At 65.4% G+C, this 6,639-nt stretch overlaps 1 non-coding gene across 1 annotated transcript; it reads left to right on the top strand.

Moving 5' to 3' along the window:
• Positions 1-5,870: 5,870 nt before the first annotated feature.
• Positions 5,871-6,023, top strand: LOC139603560 (5.8S ribosomal RNA). The gene has a single exon (XR_011683717.1). It is a non-coding gene; the product is annotated as a 5.8S ribosomal RNA (ribosomal RNA).
• The last annotated feature ends 616 nt before the right edge of the window (positions 6,024-6,639 follow it).

Here is a 6,639-nt window from a genome sequence, read left to right as displayed (position 1 = left end):
TTTTTTTTTATGGGCCTGGCAGCCGATGGAGAGTCCCCCCGGACTGGTCCTGGGCGAGACGGCAGTGCCTCGCCTACCTCGGTCGTGGCCGGATTGACTGAGCTGCTTATGCCGGGCGGGTGCCGGGTACGTTGCTTTTTTTTGAGGCGGGCAGAGTTGGGGGGGTGCCCGCCAGGCCTCCGCGGGCCTTTTTATTTTTCTCTCACAGCCCTAAGCTGTGGCACCGAGAAGCGTTTTGATGAAGGTGCGAGCGGGATGCCGGTGGGTCCGTCGTTGGGAGGTAGTGAGGCATGTACCTCAGTCCCCCCCCCGTGCCCCTGGCCCTGCGGCCCCCATGGCTAGCACGGGACGTTGTGAACGCGCCTCCGTGTGCATTTTTTGTCGTGCTGTCCCCTGGCTTTTTTTTCCAGAAGGGAAAGCTGACCGCCCCGGGCTGGAAGGGGGGGGGGGGGCGCCGAATCCCCTCCCGGCCCAGCAGGGGCCGGTCCAGGCTCGCCGTTGCCTAGCCGAAAGGGGAGCCGTTGTTGGCCGCGGCCGGGTGGCAGCACCCCCCGCGCTCCTCTGCTGCCGCGAGCAATCCGATCCGCAGGTGGGCCGGGCAGCCGTCGCCGTTTTCCCAGGACCATGGCTGTGGGGCCCTGGTCACCATTGGCGCAGCTCCTTCCCGGAGCCGCGCCTGATCGATGTGGCTTTTTGGGTGGCGTTGGAGAGGGCCCCCAGCGGGCCGGCTCTCCTTCCAAGGCTTCTCTGTCACGGGGAAGCCATGGCGGGGGGAGTCCGGTGCTCGGGCAGGGCGGTCTCCTTTCCAATTCGCTTCCCGTCGCAGGTGAGGTGTCGCCCCTCCCGCTGGCCTGGGGAAGGGCGTCTTTAGCATCCAGAGCTGTGTGACGGCCACGTGGCCCCATGAGCCTCCAGGTGTCCTTAAAAAACCACGCGAGGTACCGGTGCCGGCCCCGGTCCGGGTAGCGCCCGTGTGCGTGCCGGCCGCGAGCCGCGCCGGGCGGCGGTGCAGCTGGAGCTGAGCCGTGACAAGGGAGAGCAGCGAGAGAGAAAAGAGAGAGGGCTAAAGTGCCCGAACCTGATGGGGCGCGGATGCAGGTGAAACAGAGCCCGGTCCGTGTGCTCTTTTGCCATTCTGCCGCCTGCTGCAGAGCGAGCCGCCCTGGCTGAAAAGGGGCCTCGGTGTCCGGGCCGCGCCTGCCTCGTCGGGTCGCTGCCTCCTCTAGCACGTCCGGTGCTTTCCACGCGGCCCGGTAGGGGGACACGCCGGGACGGGGTTCACTCCCTGTGAGCGGGGCCCTGCTTGGCCCAACCTCGCCAGTGGCTGGTGGCTCGCCCGCGACCGGTCTGCGGGCGGGTTTTTCTCGGCTTTGGTGGGGGGGTGGGTCAGCCCCGGCTGAGCCCCCTTCTGCGCGCCACATGGGTCATTTCAAGTGCAAGGCCGTGTCTCGAACCGGGGCGCAGGCCCTGGGAAAAAAAGCGAGAGAGACGAAGCCTCGCGCTCCATCCGAGTGGCGAAATCTGCACAGCGGTCCCGGCTCCTTGCCCGCGGCGTTGCGGGAAGGGCCGGCTGCCAGGTTCGGCGGTAGCCGAGGGGCGTCCCTCGTGCGTGGCGCTATTCCCCCCCCAGGTGATGCCGGGCTGTGATGCGGCCGGCCGCCGCCTGGCCGCTGGCGCCCGTCGTGGCCACGCCGCTGACCGCCGCCATGTCTTCGTCCTTGATGGTGCTCCCGCGGGTCGGAGCGGCGAAAGAAGCCCTGGGGGTCGGGGTTTGGCACAGGGCGGGTTTGCCGGCGGGCCGGGCACGTCCAGGCGCTCCGTCCAGGCGCTCGCACACCGTGGCATGGCGCCACCATGGATGGAAGCTACCTGGTTGATCCTGCCAGAAGCATATGCTTGTCTCAAAGCTTAAGCCATGCATGTCTAAGTACACACAGGCGGTATAGTGAAACTTCGAATGGCTCATTAAATCAGTTATGGTTCCTTTGGGCGCTCCTCTCCCGCTCCTTGGATAACTGTGGTAATTCTAGAGCTAATACATGCCGACGAGCGCCGAACTCCGGGGATGTGTGCATTTATCAGACCAAAACCAACCTGGGCCCGCCCGGCAGCTTTGGTGACTCTAGATAACCTTGAGCCGATCGCAGGCCCCCGCGGTGGCGATGACCCATTCGAATGTCTGCCCTATCAACTTTCGATGGTACTGTCTGTGCCTACTATGGTGACCACGGGTGACGGGGAATCAGGGTTCGATTCTGGAGAGGGAGCCTGAGAAATGGCTACCACATCCAAGGAAGGCAGCAGGCGCGCAAATTACCCACTCCCGACCCCGGGAGGTAGTGACGAAAAATAACAATACAGGACTCTTTTGAGGCCCTGTAATTGGAATGAGCGCACTTTAAATCCTTGAGTGAGGATCCATTGGAGGGCAAGTCTGGTGCCAGCAGCCGCGGTAATTCCAGCTCCAATAGCGTATCTTAAAGTTGCTGCAGTTAAAAAGCTTGTAGTTGGATCTTGGGATCGAGCTGGCGGTCCGCCGCGAGGCGAACCACCACCTGTCCCAGCCCCTGCCTCTCGGTGCCCCCTCGATGCTCTTAGCTGAGTGTCCCACGGGGCCCGAAGCATTTACTTTGAGAAAATTGGAGTGTTCAAAGCAGGCCGGCCGCTGGCATACTGCAGCTAGGAATAATGGTATAGGACTCCGGTTCTATTTTGATGGTTTTTGGAAACGGGGCCATGATTAAGAGGGATGGCTGGGGGCATTCGTATTGTGCCGCTAGAGGTGAAATTCTTGGTCTGGCGCAAGACGGCCTAGAGCGAAAGCATTTGCCAAGAATGTTTTCATTAATCAAGAACAGAAGTCAGAGGTTCGAAGATGATCAGATACCGTCGTAGTTCCAACCATAAACGATGCCCACTGGCGATCCGGCAGTGTTATTCCTGTGACCCACCGGGCAGCTCCCTGGAAACCCAAGTCTTTGGGTTCCAGTGGAAGTATGGTTGCAAATCTGAAACTTAAAGGAATTGACGGAAGTGCACCACCAGGAGTGGAGCCTGCGGCTTAATTTGACTCAACACGGGAAACCTCACCCAGCCCAGACACAGACAGGATTGACAGATTGAGAGCTCTTTCTCGATTCTGTGGGTGGTGGTGCATGGCCGTTCTTAGTTGGTGGAGCGATTTGTCTGGTTAATTCTGATAAGGAACGAGACTCTGGCATGCTAACTAGTTACGCAACCCCCGAGCGGTCGGTGTCCAACTTCTTAGAGGGACAAGTGGCGTTCAGCCACCCAAGATTGAGCAATAACAGGTCTGTGATGCCCTTAGATGTCTTGGGCCTCACGCGCGCTACACTGACTGGCTCAGCTTGTGCCTACCCTCTGCTGGCAGGCGCGGGTAACCCGTTGAAGCCCATTGGTGATGGGGATCGGGGATTGCAATTCTTCCCCGTGAACGAGGAATTCCCTGTAAGTGCAGGTCATTAGCTCATGTTAAGTCCCTGCCCTTTGTACACACCGCCCGTCGCTACTAGCGATTGGATGGTTTTAGTGAGGTCCTCGGATCGGCCCCGGCGGGGTCGGCCACCGCCCTGCTGGAGTGTCGAGAAGACGGTCAAACTTGACTATCTAGAGGAAGTAAAAGTCGTATCAAGGTTTCCATAGGTGAACCTGCGGAAGGATCATTACCGGTGGGGCTTGGCACCTGCCGTGTCGTGCCGGGCCGGCCGGCCGGCGGTGCATGCGTGGCGTCACTCACACGCCCGCTCCTTTCGCATGCTCGGCCCCTAGCTGCCGGCCCAGCTTCTCTCCGGGGGCCACACGCCCTTCGCCGCGCACTGCAGCCCTAGTGAGAGAGAGGGACCGGAGGCACGCGGCACCGCCGGGCACGGGGCGTCGGAAGGGGGAGAGGGGGCAAAAGCCGCTCGGTGTGGCGAGGCACGCCACGCGCGCCCGCCACCGTGTGCTCGGGTGGGGCTCACCCCGCGCTACAACGGGTGTCCCCCCCCGCCCCCCACACCATGCCCCCCCAACCCAGCCTTGTGCCGGTCTGCTGCCGGTCCGTCCCCGCCAGAGAGCGGGCGTGCGGCCACGGGCCCCCGAGCCTCTCGCCACTGTGGCCGGCGCCGCCGAACGCCGGTCGCCTGCGTGCTGCCTGTGGGCGCCCTGGCGCGGCCCGAGTCCTCCTGAGCTCAGGTCTCCTCGGCGTGCACGCAAGAAAGCTGCCCAGGTGCCGGGAGGGAGGGGTGATCGGCACGGCCCCTCCCAGAGGCACGCCCGTCCCTTCCCTCGCTGCTTTGCCCGTCCAGCAATGGCCGGCCAGCCAGCTGTGGCACCTGTCGGCAGCTGAGGTGGAAAGGGCTAGGGAGCCGGATGGCGGGGACGCCTTCGGTGCTCGGAGGAGGCGGCTCCTCCAGCCCTACCCGCACTGGGGAGCGGGGCCTTTGCCGGCCGGCAGAGTTCCCTGCTCTCGGGCCGAGCGGCCCCCCTCTCGCGTGGGGCAGAAAAACTCCAAGGGCTGAGGCCTCCGGGTGTTCCAGGCCGCGCTTCATGGCGCGCATGCGCGTGTGCCCCCGAGGTGTTCTTGGTGGTCAAGCCGCATCCCCCACGCCCGCCGGGGCCCCCCCGCGCTCTCTCTCCTCAGACCGCCGCCGTGGTCTCTCGCGCGTGTGGCGCCACGTCTGGCGCGTCTGGCACGTCTGGCGCCTCTCCTCCCCTCGACGGCCTTTTCTCCTCAAACGCGCAGCCCTGGGGCCGTCGTCCACCAGCCGTCCCCTGGCTCGACTGCCCCCCTGCTGGTGGGGAGCAAGCACTCGGCGGGCCCTCCGGCGGCAGAGGCCCGCGAGCGCGGGCGACCCTGTGCCAAGCAGTGGCGGTGCCGCTCAACGGGTGTCCCTCCCTGTGGGGACGGTCGGCCGGACGGCACCCGCCGTCGGCGGTCCCGTCCCAGGCCCCGCTTGTTGAGTCCTCCAGCCCCCTTCCCAGCCGTGTGTGGGCCACAGGAAGGCATGCAGGGTGGCCGCAGGGGCGCTTCTCCCCGCCCGGTCTCCGCGTGCAAACGAGGAGAGCGGGCATTGCCCCCCGGCTCAGCGCCGTACCGCCTTCCGCCGTTGCGTGCCCGGGGCAAGGGGCCCCAGCGGTGCGACGCGGCGGCGGAGGTCCCAGGAGTGCGGCCCCGGCGGCGGCCGGTTCTGCCGTCCAGCAGGCCTCGGGCGCTGGCAATGCTGGCTCGGGTCTCGGTGGCGTCCGCCTCTGGGCCAGCGGCGGAGCGCGACCGCCGGTCGCTCGCCTGCCCGGTGGGGGAGCGGTCCCACGGGAGGCGTGCCGGCAGGGGCCGGTCGTTGTCGCGTGCCCCTCTCGAGCCCGGGGGAAAGGCCATGAAGTGGGGAAGAGAAAAGCTGGCCGGGCAGCAGCGCAATGGCGCTCCGCGAGGCCCGCGGTGTTGGGGCCGAGGGAGAGCCGGCGTGGTGCAGGGGCCTATGGCTGCCCGCCCCCAGCCGTGTGCCGTGTGTTTTGTGCGTGTTGTCCCGTGAAAGAGAGAAGCCGGCGGGCTGCCATGTCCCCTGCATTCTGGTGCATGCCGCCTGGCCCTCCGCGTGGAGGCCGGGCCAAGCCCGGGCGCCTGGGCCACCTCCGAAGGACGGCATTTGTGAGGTCGGCATCACCCCTTGCGGGGGAAGGCGGTCAGGGGCGCGGGCTCCCACGCCTCTTGGCTGGCCTTCAGAGAGTGGGTTGTTCCAGTGGTTTTTTTTTCCCTCCCCTTCCATTTTCTGTGTGCTCGTACGGTCGAAGCCAGGGGCGCGCCCGAGCGTCCTCAGCGCCAGAGTAACAAAAAGGGGCCACTCAGCGTGAGCAGTGCCCGAAAGGCAGACAACTCTTAGCGGTGGATCACTCAGCTCTTGCGTCAATGAAGAACGCAGCTAGCTGCGAGAATTAATGTGAATTGCAGGACACACTGATCATCGACACTTTGAACGCACTTGCAGCCCTGGGTTCCTCCAGGGGCTACGCCTTTCTGGGCGTCGCTTGACGATCAATCGCCGTCCAGGGGCCACCCCGGTTGCGTGGCTGGGGTCGCCTCGCAGGCCCGTTGCCTGCAGCGGGCGGCGGCGGCAGCGGTGGCGGCGGCATCCTGCCGGTGCCCGGAGGGAAGGCGGTCAGGGGTTTGGCGAGGGAAGCGTTTCCCTAGGCGGGCCTTGATCCCTTCCCTGCAGCCCAGCAGACGTCGTCGTTGTCGCGGTTGTCATCGTTGTCGTGGTCGCCGTGCAGGGCCTTCATCCCCCTAAATGCAGACTCGGGGAGCGCTCCGTTGCTCCCCCCTCCTGGAGCGAGCCGCTGGGTGGAGCTCATCCTCGCTGGGGCCGCGCCGTGGACGCGGTGGCGCGGCGGCCTGGGGAGAGCGAGAGACAGCGTCGAAAGGCGCCGCTGAGGGCCGAGAGAAAGAGAGAGGAGGGTGAGAAGGGGAGTCGAGGCACGGACCTCGCTCCCGGCCTCCCCCCTTGTGCAGTCGGCTGTCTGCGGGTGGGAACCATGGCAGTACCATGCCGTGCTGCCACGCACGCGTGGGAGGCGACAGCGCCTGGGATGGGGGTTCCGACCCCCTCCTCTCCCTTCGCCCGCCCCCCTCCTCTTCTGTCACGG

Source organism: Agelaius tricolor, unplaced genomic scaffold (assembly GCF_023055355.1).
Source record: "Agelaius tricolor isolate 1412-34295 unplaced genomic scaffold, bAgeTri1.0.p SCAF_39, whole genome shotgun sequence".
NCBI lineage: Eukaryota > Metazoa > Chordata > Aves > Passeriformes > Icteridae > Agelaius > Agelaius tricolor.
The sequence above is the reverse complement of the archived record's forward strand: the minus strand, read 5'-3'. Positions and strand labels throughout refer to the sequence as shown.